The sequence below is a fragment of the Acipenser ruthenus genome, chromosome 5, assembly GCF_902713425.1.
Source record: "Acipenser ruthenus chromosome 5, fAciRut3.2 maternal haplotype, whole genome shotgun sequence".
Taxonomy (NCBI): Eukaryota; Metazoa; Chordata; class Actinopteri; order Acipenseriformes; family Acipenseridae; genus Acipenser; species Acipenser ruthenus.
In genome coordinates this window covers 34,325,272-34,344,572 of record NC_081193.1, presented here as the reverse complement: position 1 = coordinate 34,344,572, position 19,301 = coordinate 34,325,272, and the positions used below count along the sequence as shown (strand labels likewise).

The window sequence follows — 19,301 nt, the reverse complement described above, 5'->3', positions numbered from 1 at the left end:
ACAGTTTTTTAGATTACTGCGAATATGCATGTCTGTGTCCCTTTCCCATTCTGTGCGTCCCGTGAATGCAAGACAAAATATTTTTCTGTCCAATGGATTTATTTTGCATTTAGGATGCAAAGTTTTGCATTAACGCAACCTCTGTTCAGGTATACCTAAGGGTAATAGCACTGCTATAATAATTCACAGTGTAATGTAAAATAAATTAGTATTAACCCTTTGAGTGATCGTTTATTCTGTTACAGTAGCTGTTAAATGAGAGGAAACACAAATCTCTATTTAAAACTAATGATGATAATAGTGATAAAATAATAATACTAATATTAAAAATAATAATAATGATACCAATAACAATATTTGTCAGAAATAGACCTAGTCTGTAAGAGGCTTAGTGAACAATGTAAACAAAACACACAATTGTCCAGAACAGAACCAGGTTGTTGCAAACCAGCAAGAAATGAGTCTCGATTTCTGTGTACACATCTGCATTAAAGTGCGAGCAACGAAGCACAAGGGGGCCGAGAGATGACAACGCAATCCAAAGAGCAACAGTTCAAATCCAGCTTGCACGGAGAGGAAAACCAAAAAAAATGCACAATGGATGCGGATGATGGTTTTTATATACTATAATAAGATTTTTTATTTTTTTTTGGGGGGGGGGTAGTTACCAAAATTGTTGTTTAAAAACGGAATCTACTTTAATTGTTGTTATATGTTGTGTGTGCATTTGCTGCTGAGTGACAGACAGGAGATCGAGACAGAGGTTGTAGTTGACACGCCCCGCAGGCGTGCAGGTTTTATTTACAGAAACACAGACAGAACATACGAACCCCACGTGATGCTACAAGCAATGGTAGCGTCACGTGGGACATACGGCCTGATGTACAAAAGACAATAAAACACTACTCCTAATACATGATGCGCTACTCCTAAATACATGGAGATCCCACTTATTCACCTCGCTCTCTTTACCTTGGTACAATCCCTGAACTAATCTTCTCTGTTCAATACTAAACAAACTCCCACTCCGGTTACTCGCCCGGCCGTCGGCGGGTTCGGTTTCATTACTTTCTGATCCCGGGTCAATCTCACGGCGATCAGAGGATTACAGCAAGGTATTTAGGTCTCTTTGTCCGGGTAGCATGGACAGTGTTCAGCCCTGAGGTGAATAAACAGGACCTTTTTATACCTGAGGCCCCGCTGAAACAGACCTACCTGCTGATTAGATTTCACAGCTGGCAATCACACACAGCAGACAGGCTCTACCAGGAGTGTCAGGTACTTCATTAATCAATTGCAAAAATTACAATATACATTTACACAAAAAACCCTCATCATGTGCTGGGCTCATGGTGACGGTATATTAGAGGCCACTCATACAATAGATGACACAATTACACTCGTGAGATGCTATTAAGTATTTGAGACTAGTTCAGTATCTTATCTCCTTATCTGTTTGTATGGATAATGTGAGCCTGGTGTTCACTGCATGTATCAAGCTGCGTTTTATTATTCAGTAACAGTGTTCTGTTTCAGAGGGACTGGCAGGTTTTCGTTTGACAAATAGTACACTATTGATTCTGTATGGTTCTGTAGCTTGCCAGGGATTAGAATGCACTCGTTTAATACTGCTGCAATTTCAGCCTTGGGCACAAAGCGCGGCCTTGACATCCGTTATGTACCTTCTATTGAAGTATAGTACATACTTTATTTATTTATTTATTTTTATTTATGTCTTTTGTACTGTAATGAATTGCAATGAAACATCACAGGCATTAGCTATGTTATGAATGTTCTTATGGATTTGTGAGCGGTCTGTGGTCATTATTTTGAATTGTATTCAAACAAATATTTTTTGACATGTATTTGGATACAAAAATCAGATGTTCATATTCGCTACAAATACCTTGCACTTATTTACCGCTTCACCAGAAGTTGCGCGACAGTTTCAAAAATGGCAAATGAAAAATAGCTCTTTGTGACAAGTGAAATTAATATATTTAAAAAAAACAAAACACAGGATCAACACAGCTCTTGAGCCTCTATTTAAAAGTTTTAGACAGCAAAAAGTACCCGATTATGTGCGTGCACGCATAGTGATCTCTATGGAATGCCATCTGGGTCAAAAACGCGCTGTGCTGCTTTTAGAGCGAGTCAGAATCTCATGGGGGAAAAAAAGCAAGCACTGTTTACTGTGAAGAAACGGTAACGGCAAGTAATGAAAAAAAAATGGTGTCAACTTTATATACTATTTATTTTGGTAATAAACAAAAAAGCTTTCAACTTGAACTGCTATTTGGCATCCTTTGTTTTGTAGTTAATTCAATGGGGTAAAGTAAGGCCTACACAACATATTCTTTACTCCTGGGATATTTTTCTACTTTACCATGTTATATATTGTAACATCTTGGTGTAAAATAAAGGCACACACACGGGCCACGCCCCCCTGCCCCTGCTGCTATGCTGTCTGCCTGCGTTCTGAGCAATATAATGGCTTTTATTACTTTTTGAAAACAAATGAATAACCAAAAGTGAAAATCCTGTGTTCGTCCCAGCTCTAATTATTACTAATACAAATTCTCCCAAATAGTAGCTTCCCTATTCCCATGAATTCTATTATTACACCGGTGTAGATTTTTTTGATACACTTCCCCTTCTTAATAAACAGTTTTATTCAGAAAGTTTTCCAATTTAAACCCTCATCTAAAATCGATTAATGGCTGAGACTGATTCAACTCAGACATTTAAACCCTGGAGGGTAACACCAAATAATACTGTGCTGTTTCCACAGGCAAGTCTATTGAGTCCGCATAAGAACATTTGATTCTTGAGATTCTGCTAATACTTTGCTCCTACACACACACACACACACACACACACACACACACACACACACACACACACACAAAACAGTGCTGCTATTGATTTTATAACACACTGACAAATTGGTCCTTTTTAGTTTACAGTAGAAATGCAGCCACTGATGCTTTGTTTAATATTTTTTTAGGAAATGCATACCAAAAATGTTATGCTACATGTTTTCATTTGGCAGACATGTATGAGTAATTGTATTCTTCGTACGCATTACATTATGTTCAAATATAAATTTACACATTAGGCATATACAGCTATGACCAAAGGTTTTGCATCAACCTGTAGAATGAATATATTTTGCAACATACAGTCGAATGAAACCTGCTAAATGTTACATTAACATATTGAATTACATACTGCTTTGTCATTTTCCATATAATAACGAAAACCTAACAAATTTTTAAAAAAATGACATTTCGAAATCTAACATGAAATCCTGTAGATTTTGCGATATCATTTGGTTACATGATGTTAAATAAAAGATCAAAATGATGTTCATATCGTGTTTTTTTTGTTTGTTTGTTTTGTTTTTCTATAATTGTCTCAATCCTAAAATTCCAGGTGATGCAAAACTTTTGGCCATAGTGCAGCACAGTAGTAAAATCAAATGAATAACCTAGCGCACTTTCCTTTTACTTTGGCCTGTAGGCTACTGGTAACACAAAACAAATCATGCTGCTGTGTTACAAATGCTGTACGATGCTGGGGAAAAAAAAAAAAGATGTTAAATTGAAACTAAACGATTTTAGCGCATTTTATTTTACTGTAGCCTACTTAGTACACAAAACAGATCATAGGCTGCAAACGAGAAAATCCCTGTTCAGACAAGTTAACAATGCAATTTAATGTGTGTGTTACAAATAACAAAATACTTAAGTTACGTAGTTATTTGATAATTAAACAGACTTTTATTATTAGAATAGGCTTAAATACATGTTCCTAAACGCAGAAATTATGCTAGGAAATGATACCATTAAGATGGATCTCATTCTTCGCCTGGTCTGAGGCACATGTTAATTATGATGCCAGTAAGGGTCAATTAACAGCACCATACAGATTTGTAAATCGGACGAATAATATGCTAATGGAAAAATTGGTCTATTAGGGCACGGTATTCTAACAATGGTTTTTAATGGTAAATGCCGTTTAGGCATCTGTGGACTGATGCGTCACTGGTAATGTTGTAGTAACCAGGAAAAGACTCTGAGGTAGAGAATGCAGGTTGTAATCGCTAATGTGCACTTGGAATACATAAATAAACAAAAATGAAATGGTACAAACATTTAACTAAACACACTTGACAAAATAAACAGAAAAGTAAACAAACAGGACACAGACACAGTGACATAAAATCCAACACTAACCACTTCACCACCTGTGATCACCTTGTTTATACACCTGTGGCTGGAGCCTTAATTAATCATTTAAACATTTATTCAGTTGATGGCTCCAGCCACATTCCCACGTGTGTTTTTGCAGAGAGAATTTTAGCTCCCGCCCTGCCACCCAATATCCCCCCCCCCCACACACACACAGCCGTGCTTCGGCAGAGCTTTCGCACTGCCACACATCACATGGTGTCATATTAAACACTATTACTGGCACGATAATCCTGATCAGGAACAAACTAGAGACCAAAGCATCATAGCTTCCGGGAAAAAAGCAGAAGATGGCGAAAGGGTGTGGCTCACATAAGAAAAAGGGGTTTTATACATTTCTGAAAGAGACCATAACTTTCTTGCACATTCTAGTATTTTTCCAATAAAACTTAATTACATCAATACTCCTGCTCACCAGACATCACACTATAGGTCTTATTGCCTCACATGTCCCATAAATTGTTATTTTCACAGAAGGGATTTCTACTTCGTACCATGCTACACATATCATTTGTATTCTGCTGAGAAGCCTTGTAACCACAAGGCCATACATTCTTGGGACTCTAAAGAGTCTATTCATAAAAGTAATTGCTGTTTACTTGATATTCTCTTAATTTGAGTGATTTGTGTCCATTAGCAACCTGTTGATTTTGACCTCCCCATCTGAATCGCTCATGATCAGTCTCTGTCTAGCAGGATTTCTCTCACTTGCCTGCATTTCATTGGCATGTTCATGAAGTTAAAGTCTGTAGGCTGAAGGTACTGTTGCATGAGGCTGTTTCATTTTCCAATATGATACACAATACCACCCATAATATATTCTAGAGCAGGGGTGGGCAATTCCAGTCCTGGAGGGCTGGTGCTTCTAAGTGCTTATTAGAAGCTTAATTGGTCCAATTAAGTAATTTAGGATACAGTTGGAACAAAAACCAGGAGGAACACCGGCCCTCCAGGACCGGAATTGCCCACCCCTGCTCTAGAGGTATCATCTCTTGTATAAATGCAAAATGTGATTTTATCATATAGTTCTCATTTGGTTGTCCATATAAAATGCAGAAATTACTACAACAGGGTTTCACTGTAAGAAGTTAAATCCCAATATTACACATGCTGTTGATATTGCAGAACGGCTATAGACCCAGAGATACTGAACATACTGCCATGACAACAGCTGCAGAGTGTGGGGTCTGGTGAACCACTGCAGGGATAAGTACTGCTATTTTAATTTCTTATTCAGAAAGCTCCTTCTGCAGCAGCAAGATTAATTAGCAGTTGCCATTTGTCCTGGATTTCAAAAACTCCACCCTGCTGTGTGGAGTTGTTTACACTGAAGCAAAGAGTGACCGCTGAAAAGGACACCTATGTGGAATCACTGAGGGTGTTGTGTTCAAAGAGTTTATATTTTCATGCACAACGACTACCCATGCAGATTGCCAGATCTCATGATGATGCACTGTAAACTCAGCACTGATTGGCTATGTTTACGATGACTTCTGGAATGGAACATTCTTTTTCTAGAATTTTGATGTCATCATATTATAGTCTACTAGATTCTGGAAATCTGCATGCCAAGCGTGGAATGCCTGAAGGGCCAGTTTGATATGATTTAACATCGTTCCCCGTGTCAAAATGCATCAAATTCAAAGAACAAATTGAAGAATCGGCATCTTACTGAGACAGAAATTCACTTCCTTATCTCCTGTAATCCTGTGTTAAGAAAAGCATATCGTACTACATCAAAACAAATAACACAAGGCCTAATAAAACTGTGTGTAATATATATATATATATATATATATATATATATATATATACACATATATATATATATAATATATATATATATATATATATATATAATTATAAATGCAGTATGCAAGTTGATATACATATCTCCAGACTGGCTGATAAATCACTGAAATCTCAGCAACGAGCTGAGCTTTCCGTTATATCAAGCAATAAACCCTTAGCTTACGGTCCTTAAGATTATCGAATTCCGCTGTTGAAAAAAGTTTTACTACAAAATACTTCTTATAATAATTATAATAGTTCTAACATTTCTTTGAAAATTCATTGATTTGAAGTAAAGAATCGTACCAGAGACATTTTTTATGAAGTTCATATTACAATATAGCGATTCTGATGGCTGCAAAACAAACCACATATTAACTTACATAGTTAAAAAAATATATACTTAATGTAATTAGTAGTAGTGGTAGCATGTTGGCACAACTTTAGCATAGCACATTAAGGAATCCTTTTTGTGCTATGAGGGAATCTTAATAGAAACATTTTACGGACAGCCATGATTAGGTAAGAAAAACTGGACATTTTCTGTAATAGCATTCTAAAATCTTATAAAGTTGTTGTAAACACCTCTTTGAATTTATAGGTATGTTCTTATGATGCGTGCTGTATGAAATATTAGTATAGCCTCTTTTTTACCATAAAATGACAATCACTAGTGTGGCAATTAGTAGTATGTTGTAAACCATTGTCAAAATAAAAAAGCACAAGGTCAAGGGATTTTATTTTCAGAAATAATAGCGTGACAATCATAGAGTGGTACCTCTATTTCCTTTGTAAATGTAGCCATTGATAAGAGTGAAATATTGTTATACTGGTATTAGTTAAGTTTTGCATTGATAAAGCAATCTAGTTTGGGTATAGGCAATTGCTTTGTACAGTATTTTTCTGTGAACAGGCTGGCTCGTGTGGTGATGTCAGGCAAAGAAAAGCAGGACACAGAATGGTGAGTGAATGTGCTGGTGTGCCGGTTTATTGAAAATCAAAGAATTTAAAAAAAAAAAACACACAACACTGAACAAAACAAATGGCACGTTGGCCAAAACAAACAGACAAGCAAACAGTGGACAAACCCCAAACAAGTATTGTGCTGGTCCTTCCAACACGAGTAGCAATTGTTTATTTCTTTAGATTTTAATTATTCCTCCTCTCTCCCATTCTCCACTTCGAACACACCAACCGCGAACACACTGTGTGTGAAACACTCGCTGTTTTATGCAGCTGTGTCTAGACTCAAATGCTAATCGATCATTCAATTGAATCTCGACCTGAACTAATTGTGCACTCCCCGTGCCCCTATACCAATACCCACTTTAATCTGCACGTGAAGTGATTGTGCAATTTCTGTACCTAAATGCAAATACACATTTTAAATCACCTGTGCTACGGGCAGTAGTGTGGAGTAGTGGTTAGGGCTCTGGACTCTTGACCGGAGGGTCGTGGGTTCAGTCCCAGGTGGGGGACACTGCTGCTGTACTCTTGAGCAAGGTACTTTACCTAGATTGCTCCAGTAAAAACCCAACTCTATAAATGGGTAATTGTATCTAAAAATAATGTGTAAAAAATAATAATGTAATTGTATGTAATTGTATGTGATATCTTGTAACAATTGTAAGCCGCCCTGGATAAGGTTGTCTGCTAAGAAATAAATAATAATGACCCACACTTCATGCACCACTACACACATACATATAAACATCCCACATGCAATATAAAACACAAAATACGCACAGGGGCGGGGCACTCTGCCACAGTCTAAAACAGTAAACTCTGGTTATTTCAAATATTTTAAAATTATCCTACAAAACTCCTCAGCACTGTTTAAAACAAATTGTTCTGTTTTTATGCTGGTAACTATATGTAAGTTTGGCAGTTTACAATATCTTTTCTTTAAATTTAATGAAAGAAAGTTTAGTAAGAAAGTTTGGTTACACTTGTATTTTTCGGTATTTTGTTTTTCTTTTAACACTGAACCATTACCTGTTATGAGGCAGCCAGATGTCATTAAAGAACCTATATGAGTTTTACTTGCTTCATTCTCCAGTGATCCACCCACTCAGTTTATAAAATTAGCCCAGACTGGACGACGAGAAGGAAGCTACCTGATGCATAATGTGGGTAGCAAGTTGTTTGATAATTAGTATGCCCACTTGATGGTTGCTCTGTTCTCTCTTTAAATAACCATGGAATAATACCCACAGTATTATTCCAGGAACAGTATCTTTACAGTAAACTCAAAGCATCCTCACAATCTGAATGAATGTAATGGATGGGAGAAGAAATCCTGCTTAAATTACACTTAGGCACTGAAGGGAGCATTTTGGTCTCCATGTTGTCCAGTTTTATGGTTGTTTATGTGATGCAGGCTACATGACAGTTATAATGAGAGTTTCTGATTTCAGGTTTTAACCAGTGTCGCAACTGACAACATATTCCAATGAAAATATTTAAGTTCCATTAGAGCTTATAGAACACACTGAAGTTGAAATGATGATTTACTGTCATGCTGTGTTGTTTAAACCTGCACATTTACATAAAGCATCATTAGCAAATTTAGTTATCAGTCGTCACAATACATTTTACATTTATTCTTAGCTTTAATCCTGACACAGCCTCATCCAGATTTACGATTGAATTAAATAATCAGTATTAAACTTGAATAAATTTGCAATTGTTTTTTTCTTTTAATATTACACAACCTCCGGTTGGTAAACACTGCAGTATTAAAAATTAACCTAGGAAACCCTGAAAATCGAATGTTTTTCATTTGATAGCTATGGGTGCAGTGAAAGCTGTCTCTTTGTTATTGGGTTATGTTGTCTCAGAGTGTGCTGTTGTGCAATGTAATGTCAGCTACAACAAAACATTACAGAAACATTGCAAAAACATCAAAACCATTAATCAAATGCTCCACAGCACCAATGAAATGTTACAGATAAAAGCCCCATTCAAAGGCACTTCTAGCAACAAAATGTATGCTAAGGGGCAGCATATAAAAGTTTGCGCACCACTGATTTAGAACATAATGTTAGGTTACTTACCGTAACCCTGGTTCCCTGAAAAAGAAATGTCAACCATTACGAGGGGAAATGACCCTCGTGTCACATGACCTGAGCACATATTTAAAAAGTTGCCCGACAGGCCCCGTGTGACCACGTGTCTGTTGCATTCTGGAACAAGATGCTACGTCACACAGCAACATTCGCCATTTGATTCCGTATGGCAATGAAGGCAAGCTAGTGACCTCACGAATTTAATGGTTGACATTTATTTTTCAGGGAACCAGGGTTACGGTAAGTAACCCAATGTTCCCTTTCAATCTCGAAATGTCAACCTTTGAGTTGGGAAATGTATACCCAAGCTGTCGCAGTGAGCCAAAGCAGCCACAAGCCTTTCCCTGGCGCGAGCCTAACTGGAAAGCTGCTGCGCAAGAGGGTAAGCTGCATGAAGGACTCAGTCAGTAAAACCTTATAAACGTGTGCAGTGTGGTCCATGCCGCAGCGTTACATATGTCAGGTAGGGATGCCCCATGAAACACTGCCCAAGACGTCATAGTCCCTCTAGTGGAGTGAGCTGTAACATCACTTGGAGAGGGTAGGTTAGCCAGCTCATAAGTCAGCCGGATCGTATCCACTATCCAATGCGACAAACGCTGCTGGAAAGTGCCTGAGTGCGCCACCCATAACACACCAATAAAGGGGTTGTCTGTCGCCATGATTGAGACCTATCAATGTAACACCTCAACACCCTGACAGGGCAGAGTGTATTAAGTCTCTGATCTGCTTCAGAGGAGAAGGGGGCAGGTGGAAATCTTCCGATTTCACTGACTGGTTGAAGTGAAACTGTGAAACAATCTTAGGCAGAAAAGCTGGGTTAGTGCGTAAAGTAACGTTATTACCGCTGCTGGCAAAGCGCAAACAGGAACCCTCTATGGAAAGGGCCTGTAACTCACTGACACGTTTAACTGTGGTGACGGCCAGGAGAAAGGCTGTCTTAAAAGACAAGTATTTATGCAGAGGCTCGAAGGGAGCCTTTGTAAGAGCCTCTAGAACCAAGTCTAGATGCCAGGAAGGAACCATCGGTTTAAGGGGAGGGCGGAGCCGCCTAGCCCCCTTTAAAACCTGCACTGCCAAAAAATGAGCTCCAGAAGACAGAGTCAATTTTGACATGACACACAGATATAGCAGTCAGGTACACCTTCAACTTAGGAGGTCCTGTAGAAACTGCAAAACAGACAAGTGGGAAGAAGTGGGGTCATGGTCTCTCGACAAGTCTCTGTGCTGGAAAATCCTCCATTTATAAGAATACTGAGCCCTCGTTGAAGAGGCTCTAGCATTCTGTAGTGTGGCTATAACGGAGTCCGAGAGTCAGAGGGCACTCAGACGCTCCCGTTCAGGGGCCAGACCCACAGCTGGAGTGACCCAGGGTCCAGGTGCCACAAATGGCCCTGAGCCTGACTTAGAAGGTCCCTGTGTAGCGGGATCTGCCACGGTTGTCCTTGAGCTGGCTCAGAGCAGCAAACCATATCCTCCTGGGCCAGTGCGGCACAATAAGGAGGACCCTCGCGTACCTTCTCCAAGAAGGACAGGATCAACGCTAGAGGGGGGAAGGCATACAGCAAGCCCTGTGGCCAGCTGTTGGCTAGGGCATCGATTCCCAGAGGGCCCCCGCCTCTCTGAATCGAGAACCACAGAGGGCAATGTGTGGACTCCTCTGAGGCAAACAGGTCGACTCGCACTGCCGAACCTGTGCCAAATCATGGCTACCACCTGGGGATGCAGGCGCTACTCGGCATGCCAAGGAGTCCCCATTGACAGCAGATCTGCTGCCTGGTTCGAAACCCCCAGCAGGTGGACTGCCCTGAGGGACAGAAAAAGCGATTGTGCCCAGGTGAGCAACTGGAACACCGCCCTGCAGCACTGATTGAAAATGGTGCAGGGCCAGGTGCACTGCCCTCAGTTCAGGCGCATTGATGTGGGCGGACTGCCACCTGGGCCTATCGGGCAGCTTTTTAAATATGTGCTCAGGTCATGTGACACAAGGGTCATTTCTCAACTCATAATGGTTGAGATTTTGAGATTGAAAGGGAACCTGTGTTAACAGAAACCAGAAGACGTGTAAGACCATTCTCATTTGTAAATGCTATAGAAATTCACAAGAATTCTCATGCTCAAAAAAGGCTAGTTTAGGCATTGCAGCATAAGAGAAATGCAGGCTAGCTTCACTATAACGAACCCTTCTTATAACGAATACCTGTTTTTAACGATCCCAACAGTAAGAACCGATTTTTTTTTCAATGCAAATTAGCCCTATTAGAAAGATCATGTACAGGATCGCTTGACGGGCGCTCGATTGAGACTTGCTGCCTGCCTGTATGTGTCCTCTATGCATTACCATCGTTGGTAGCGTCACATGACCCATTTGTTTACTTTCTGTTTTGTGTTTAATAAGTCCTGCGAGCCTGTGCCAACGTTTCAACTCCAAGTCCCATGTGTTTCTGTCTTGCAATGAGGTTAACCAGACATGTGACAGGAGTACCTTGTCACAATACTGTTTAAATGTTGATCAGTGTGAAGGAATCTTCATAAAAGTAGTATACAGTGCCGTGAAAAAGTATTTGCCCCATCTGATTTTCTGCATTTTTGCATATTTGACACTGAATGTTATCAGATCTTCAACCAAAACCTAATATTAGATAAAAGGGACCCTGAGTGAACAAATAACACAAACATTTGATACATATTTCCTTTATTTATTAAAGTAAGTTATGCAACACCCAATGCCCCTGTGTGACACCCAATGCCCCCTTAGCCTCAATAACTGGTTATGCCTCCTTTAGCAGCAATAACTGCAACCAAATGCTTCTTGTAGTTATTGATTAGTCTCTCACAACACTGTGGAGGAATTTGGCCCACTCCTCCATGCAGAACTGCTTCAACTCAGTGACATTTGTGGGTTTTTGAGCATGAACTGCTCGTTTCAGGTCCTGCCACAACATCTCAATGGGGTTTAGGTCTGGACTTTGACTAGGCCATTCCAAAACTTAATTTCTTGTTCTTCAACCATTCTGATGTAGACTTGCTTGTGTGTTTCGGATCATTGTCTTGCTGCATGACCCAGCTGCGCTTCAGCTTCAGCTCACGGACGGATGGCCTGACACAGTCTCCTGTAGAATTCTCTGGTACAGAGCAGAATTCATGGTTCCTTCAATGATGGCAAGGCGTCCAGGTCCTGATGCAGCAAAGCATCCCCAAACCATGACACTACCACCACCATGCTTGACCGTTGGTATGAGGTTCTTACTGTGGAATGCAGTGTTTGGTTTTCACCAGACATAACGGGGCCCATGTCGGCCAAAAAGTTCCACTTTTGACTCCTCTGTCCATAGAACATTGTTCCAGAACTCTTGAGGATCATCCAGGTGCTTTTTGGCAAACTTGAGACGAGCATTCATGTTCTTCTTAGTGAGCAATGGTTTCCGCCTTGCTACTCTGCCATGAATCCCATTTTTGCCCAGTGTCTTTCTGATGGTGGAGTCATGAACACTGACCTTAGCCAAGGCGAGAGAGGCCTGCAGATCCCTGGATGTTGTTCTAGGGTTCTTTGTGACTTCCTGGACAATTTTACGCCTTGCTCTTGGAGAGATTTTGGCAGGATGGCCACTCATGGGAAGATTCACTACTGTCCCAAACTTTCTCCATTTGGACAATATGGCTCTGACTGTGGTTCGGTGGAGCCCCAGAGCCTTAGAAATGGCTTTGTAACCCTTTCCAGACTGATAGGCATCAATAACTTTTTTTCTGGAGGTCTTCAAGAATTTCTTTTGTTCGTGGCATGATGTGCCTCTATAACCTGTGTGCTGACAACTTCACTCTGATGGTAAGGGCCAAAGTTAGTCATTTATATTGGGCAGGGCTGGCCCAAATCAGGCCTGGTTGTTAACCAAAGTACTCAAACAGAAGCACCAAACTTTGGTGTCATTTTTTTTCTCTCAGACTCCCTCTATATACTACTACAAGCCACAAAAAATCTGACCAAATACAATGTGAAAAATGTGCAAAAATGCAGAAAATCAGACAGGGGGCAAATACTTTTTCACAGCACTATATATGGATGTTCAATTCAAATTTGCCGTTTTGTCATTATTCTGATACGGAAAAATGCCAAACCCTATTACAGTGAACACCCTGATATAACAAACATTTCTCCAGGTCCCATGGGGGTTCCTTATAGTGAAGTTAGCCTGTATGTTTATCAAACCTGTGCCCTAATCTGTTACATTCATCAAGTTTCATGGACATATAAACCCATATAAACAGTATTCCCATTATCTAATAAAGGGAACAACAACATTTGTTTTAAAAAAAAAATGTGACATTGAAAGCGTGTTTGGCACAGCACATGAAATTCAATCTAGAGTATATTTTACTGTAAGGTAATACTGGCTAACAAGTCCTGAGTGCATGCAGTACAGATAACAAGGTCTCAATCATTTAAGAAGATTTGAAAGGGAGCTGTGGCTAGATTGCTCTGAACTGGAATTTATCATTCTATTCTAAGTAGCCTATGTTCTACTATTGAAGCTTGTGCTAGTTCATAGACCTTTGCCTGCAAGAGAAGGGGTGGTAGGGATGGCAATAAAGGTTGATGTCAAGAGAAACCAGTGTGCTTGCTCTCCTTTTACATTTGACTGCCCGAGTATGTCACGGCACCTGAGAATGGAATGCATTCTTGTGGCATGAAGGCTACTTTACTGAAATGTTTAATTGTTTTAACTTCGCAAAACACTGTTAACAAAACAAGAAATGGCAACATGCAAAAAGATTCCAACATCAATTAAAATTATAACACATCCTTTGAATTTGCATGGGACCACTAGGGCATTAATAATTCAAGCAGGCACCAGAATCCTGCAGCAAAATTGTTTTAATATTTGATTTTAAATTGTAATAATTGTAATTGATACTGATGTATAATAAATAGTTAATTGAATTACAAAATGTGCAGCACAGCGGGTGCAATCGTCGAGATAAATCTTAATTTAGCCTGAGATGTTCTGAGAAGTCTTAGCTTTCATGCTGATAAGTTATTTTTACATATGACCCCGAGGTAACAGCTTTGCTGCAAAACCAGTGGAGAGTAATACGGAAATTAACTCCATTGCCTTTTCCATGTCAGATCCATACTGTGGATAGTCACGGTTGTGAATGACACGTCTGCACGTTTTTGCACTTGCACTTTGTCCTGAACATTCAATATAAAAAGAAAAAAAGTTTGTTTTTGCATTGCTGGCTTTTTGGAGGGTTTGTTTTTTCTCCAGCGTTACAGAGAGCAAGTCTGTTTCTACCTGCTTTACATTTATTTATTGAGACTTGTGCACCTGTACCATACATATGTTGGATGCATTAATGTAAGGTGCAGTAACTTTTGGATTACTTTATCCCTGATGTAACTATCAACAGTGATCTGCTCTGCCCCGATATCAAGTCATACTGTGTTTTGTATTTGCTCTTATTAGGACTGAAGTCATTGTATTTTGTATCTTGCTCTTAATTATACTGTAATTCTTGATGTGTATTTTTTGTATACAACTGTAAGTCGCCCTGGGTAAGGGCGTCTGCTAAGAAATTAATAATAATAATAATAATAATAATAATAATAATAATAATAATAATAATAATAATAATAATAATTAAAATAATAAAAATAATAATAATGTTATGTGCCACAGAAAGACCTGTGGATTCCTTGATCACAAACAGCAAGAGCATGCCTCAACCAGAAGCAGTCAATAAAACTGCTTCAGGATTGATCTCTATCAGCTGGTGTTGCATTATCTAGTAAGTGGTGTTTGAGCAACAATACAGCAGGGAAGGGAATAAAATAGATGCTAGCATTTGTCTTTAGGTAAGTAGGGATTTCTTTGAGTTGAACAAGTTATCAAAAGTCAGGGGTTAGAGAGGAAACAAGGAAGCATCAAAGAGTAAGTAGCAGGGTTCCGAACAATATAGAGTTATACGCCCCCACGTGTTGCTACAACTGTTTAAATAACATACCTTCATTGTTAACATCCTGACAACTTTTTACACTTATAACTTTAAAGTCTGTTTCAAAGCGCTTTTCAAAATGTCCGCTCTAGTGCACTGATAGTGTAAGGATTACTGCACACATTGTCAAACAGGTAACACAGCAATAACGATTCATAATGTGGTACAGAACAGGAAAGCCAGAGCACTTGTTATGATGATTTTTTTTTTTTTCGCTTTGCTGTGTTTTGGAAGAGGACAGATCTCAAACCCAGTGCACTAGATCGCCATTTTGAAAATAGCTTTGAAACAGACTTTAAAGTTATAAGTGTCAAAAGTTGTCAGGGTGTTAACAATGAAAAGAAAAATTACAGGAACGTTATTTAAACAGTTGTAGCAACATGTGGGGACGTGTAGTGCTATATTTTTTGGAACCCAGTTACTTACTCTAAGACCTGTGTAGTATGTTTTTCATCTTTTGTTAAAAATAATTGAAAAGCAAAGTATGTGTTTTTATTTGCAAGTGCATTTTTTGGAATGCATTTTTACTCTTGTGTGATAAAGAGTCGATGCTGTAAATCTCCCTCCCGATCGGAAAGAGTGCCAGGTAATGTTGGTAGTGCACTTCCTCATAGACGGGTTGACTCGGCTGTGGGCGGAAACCGGAAGTCGGCCATCTTGGGGAAGTTCATAACTGCAAGTACTCTAAACAACTCCATTGCGGTCAGATATGGGCCAGGCAGCGATTGGATAAACCATGGCAACGGGTTGGTTGCAGGGAGGAGTTTGGTGGTACAAGGGGGATACATTTGCGTGAATACGGACCCCTTTGATCAGGCCTATACTAGATTATGGATGTATGGTATATGAGGAAGCAGCTAGTAAGGAGCTGGGAAAATTGGATGTGGTACAAGCTAGGAATATGCAGTGTAGCGCTATGTTCATCTCCAGTTGCAGCATTGCAAGTAGTTGCTGGGGAAATGCCTCTTTTTTTAAGAAGGAAGATGAGAATTAGGAGGAGATGGAAATCATGTTAAATGGATTTTTGAGCCCTGTTGGGTATTGATGAGGAAAAGGAATGAGTGTGATAAATGTTTAGGGGTGAGAATTAAGAAAGATATTGAGGAGCAGGTAACATTGCAAGAATGTATAGGGAGGGTGAGACTAAAAAATACAAACTCTGTCATCAGTCCATGGTGTTTTAAAAATCCAGTGGTTGATTTGTATTTATTAAAAGTTAAAGAAAAGGAGGAAAGAGGGGTTTTCTGTTAACTGGCAGGGAAATGGGTAAACTGTATGGGGAAAATTACTGTAAGATTTTTACAAATGGGTCTAAATACAGATAATGGTAGAGTTGTAGCAGCTTATTACATTCCAGAATTTGAGGTAGGAAAATGTGTATGTATTACAGGTAACGTGTCTTTTATGACGGCTGAACTAATAGGGATTATTTTGGCATTACAATGGATTATAGAGGTTAAGGTAGAGAGGGCAGTAATTTTTTCAGATTCGTTATCAGGACTACAGGCAATTAAAAATGAAAAGGGGATAGCAGGGATTTAGTACAGGAGGTACTGTATCTAGTGTCAGAATGTGTGTGTTTAGGATTGTATGTGGTTTTTGTGTGGATTCCAGCGCATATAGCAATAGAGGTGAATGAGAGGGCAGATGGGTTAGAAAAAATGGCAGTGAAGAAAGTGAATGTGGGTATGGATGTTCATTGTGGGTTAAGGGAGTATTATAAAATAATAGAAAAATTATAGTGGATGAATGGCAGAATATGTGGAATAGGGAAAAAAAGGGCATAAATTATATAAATCACAAATTCAGTTTGCGGGAAAGGTGGTATGGAGGGAATAGACAGGAGGAAGTCAACCTAATAAGGCTGTTTACAGGACATTCAGCTTTAAATGAACATTTCTATAGAATTGGAGTGCGTGATAATGGGTTATGTATGAGATGTGGGGTTATGGAAACTGGAACACCTGATGGTTGAATGTGCTAGATATAGGGAAGTGAAATTAGAGGTAGGGGAAGAGTTGAGGGCTTTGAATATTTTTTTAGGGACGGCATAGGGGGTGGTAATCGAATAGATAGGGGTATGGTCAGCTATATAGGGAAATTCATTAGGAAAACAGGGAGATTTAACCAGTCTTAAATAAATAAAGAAAGAAATACATTTTAAAAAATAAATCAGGAATCAAAAAGTGTTGGTCTCACAATAACTATAATCAAAACAAACAGTAGGTGGCGACAATAAGCTTCGGCGGAAGCTTGGTGGCCATTAACCAAAAAGAAGAAGAAGAATACGACCCCCTTGCGCTGAAACAAGCTACACGGCCGGAGCCTGTATTTGTTGTTTTTGATTTGTTTGTTGTTGCAGAGGAGTGAGACGGAGAACGGGAGCTGCAGCCACGGAGCCAGCTAACAACCGCACTTCACCACATCACTGCACAGAACAGCGGAGCACAGACACTTGGACCACATCCAGACCACAGAGCACAGTTTCGTGCACACAGGATTGTGGTACAGGAGTGTTATTGTTTTGTTATTGTTTGGGACTGCAACCCGCAGTGTTGTGCTGGTATAGGGGCGACCTGCTTTATTTTTGTAATTTCGTTTTTATATATTATTAAACAGACGTTTTTGGGAGTAAACCCTTGTTGTTAGTGTTAATTTCACCACACCCCACTCACCAAACTTGTCATACCTTGTTAGTAACTTCAGAGTTAATGTGGACCATGACTACATAGGATAACATGTTTGTTTGCATATTTTATATCCATCTCATCAGTGTCTGTTTTTAACTGGAGAAAAATTAGAAACTTACAGTTAACTGTAATTAAACAAACCAATGAGAAACCTGGTAGATCTGATTGGCAGATCCAATCAGTGATACTGCTTTCATGTCTGCAGTTCATCCAAGTGTGCACTGGTATTATTTATTGGTATTATATTGTAGGGGCATGAATCATGACTTAAAAAGGGTTCGATCTTCTGAATCAGCCCCTGTTGGAAACGTCAGTCTTATACCAATAACCTACAAAAGAAAGATGCTGTTAATGGTGGCAGTACCAATGATCTGCATTAAAAAAAAAAAAGTAATGTTCCCGAATTTAAAAAACTTCTAAGCTGGATTTGAAGATTAGTCCCTCATTCTGAACCTTACCCCTTTCACTGAACTGTGCTATTTTAAGAAGATTATTGGTCTTCTGCTGAAGGGTATTCAGCAATTTAGTTTAAACATGCAGCATGTGTAATTAAAAGGCACTAAACTGTTCTCCCCATATGGATTCTACCCATATTGTCCGTTGTTTTGTAATCAGCTTTTATAATTCCTGTACTTTACTATTTGGTGGTGTTCTGACTGTCTCCCTACAAATGTATTATTGTATCTTAGTGTGCAACTTGTATTGATCACGCTGAATGAATGCACTAATACAATAAATGGGTCATATGTTTCATACATATTTTATTTTCTCAAAGTCATGTCCAGATGTGTGGTAAAACTGTAATGTTATACAGCATGAGATCTGCATATTGATTTTTGGTTTTACATCAAAGCCAGAAGTCATGAAATATAAATTTACCAGGGAATCACAGGCCAGTTTTACAAAGCTTAATAATATTAATGCTATTAATTTAAGTTTTTGGTTTCTTAAAAGCAGTCTAGAACAGTTTAATGAATACAAAACTGTAATTATTCCATCCAAACAGACTTTGTGAAAACAGCCCATATCAAAATTGTGTCTTGCACATTTTGTGAAAAAATATTTTACGGTGGTGCAATATTTACTTTTGAACAAATGATTAGTACATTTTGCCCAGTGCATATTATATTAGGTATAATAAAAAGATGAGGACAATATTTTGTCTTGATCTTTTAAACAAATGTGCATGTACCAGTACTCCCTTTTTAATGTGTCATGAGTTTGGTCGGCTTTCTCATTTTCCCACTCACAGTTTTTCCGCTACTCATAATAATGTTTTAGAGACTTGACTTTGGCTTATTATTCAGTTAAACGGAAGTGGTAGATTGCTTTTTTAAATCAAAAAAGCAATCTATTTTTTAAATCATGTCTAGAGCAAGCTTTTCCTTTATCAATTCAGGGCAATTTACAGTTGTGACATTTGAGTATAACATCCCTATAAATAATTATAACAGAGTAACAGAATTTCATATGTTGGTGGTGGTGGATGTAGGGTTATCATACTG

General features: G+C 38.9%; 1 protein-coding gene across 3 annotated transcripts in view; it reads left to right on the top strand.

The window, feature by feature from the left end:
* The window catches only part of pkib (protein kinase (cAMP-dependent, catalytic) inhibitor beta), a 46,895-nt gene that overhangs the window by 8,453 nt on the left and 19,141 nt on the right, over positions 1–19,301 (top strand). For 2 of the 3 annotated variants that reach the window (XM_034005492.2, XM_059024079.1), the window contains exon 2: positions 17,469–17,611. The exons of the other annotated variant lie outside the window; for it this stretch is intronic. The gene's annotated coding sequence lies outside the window, so the exon portion shown is untranslated. The remainder of the gene's footprint in view (positions 1–17,468; positions 17,612–19,301) is intronic. 3 annotated transcript variants of the gene reach the window in all.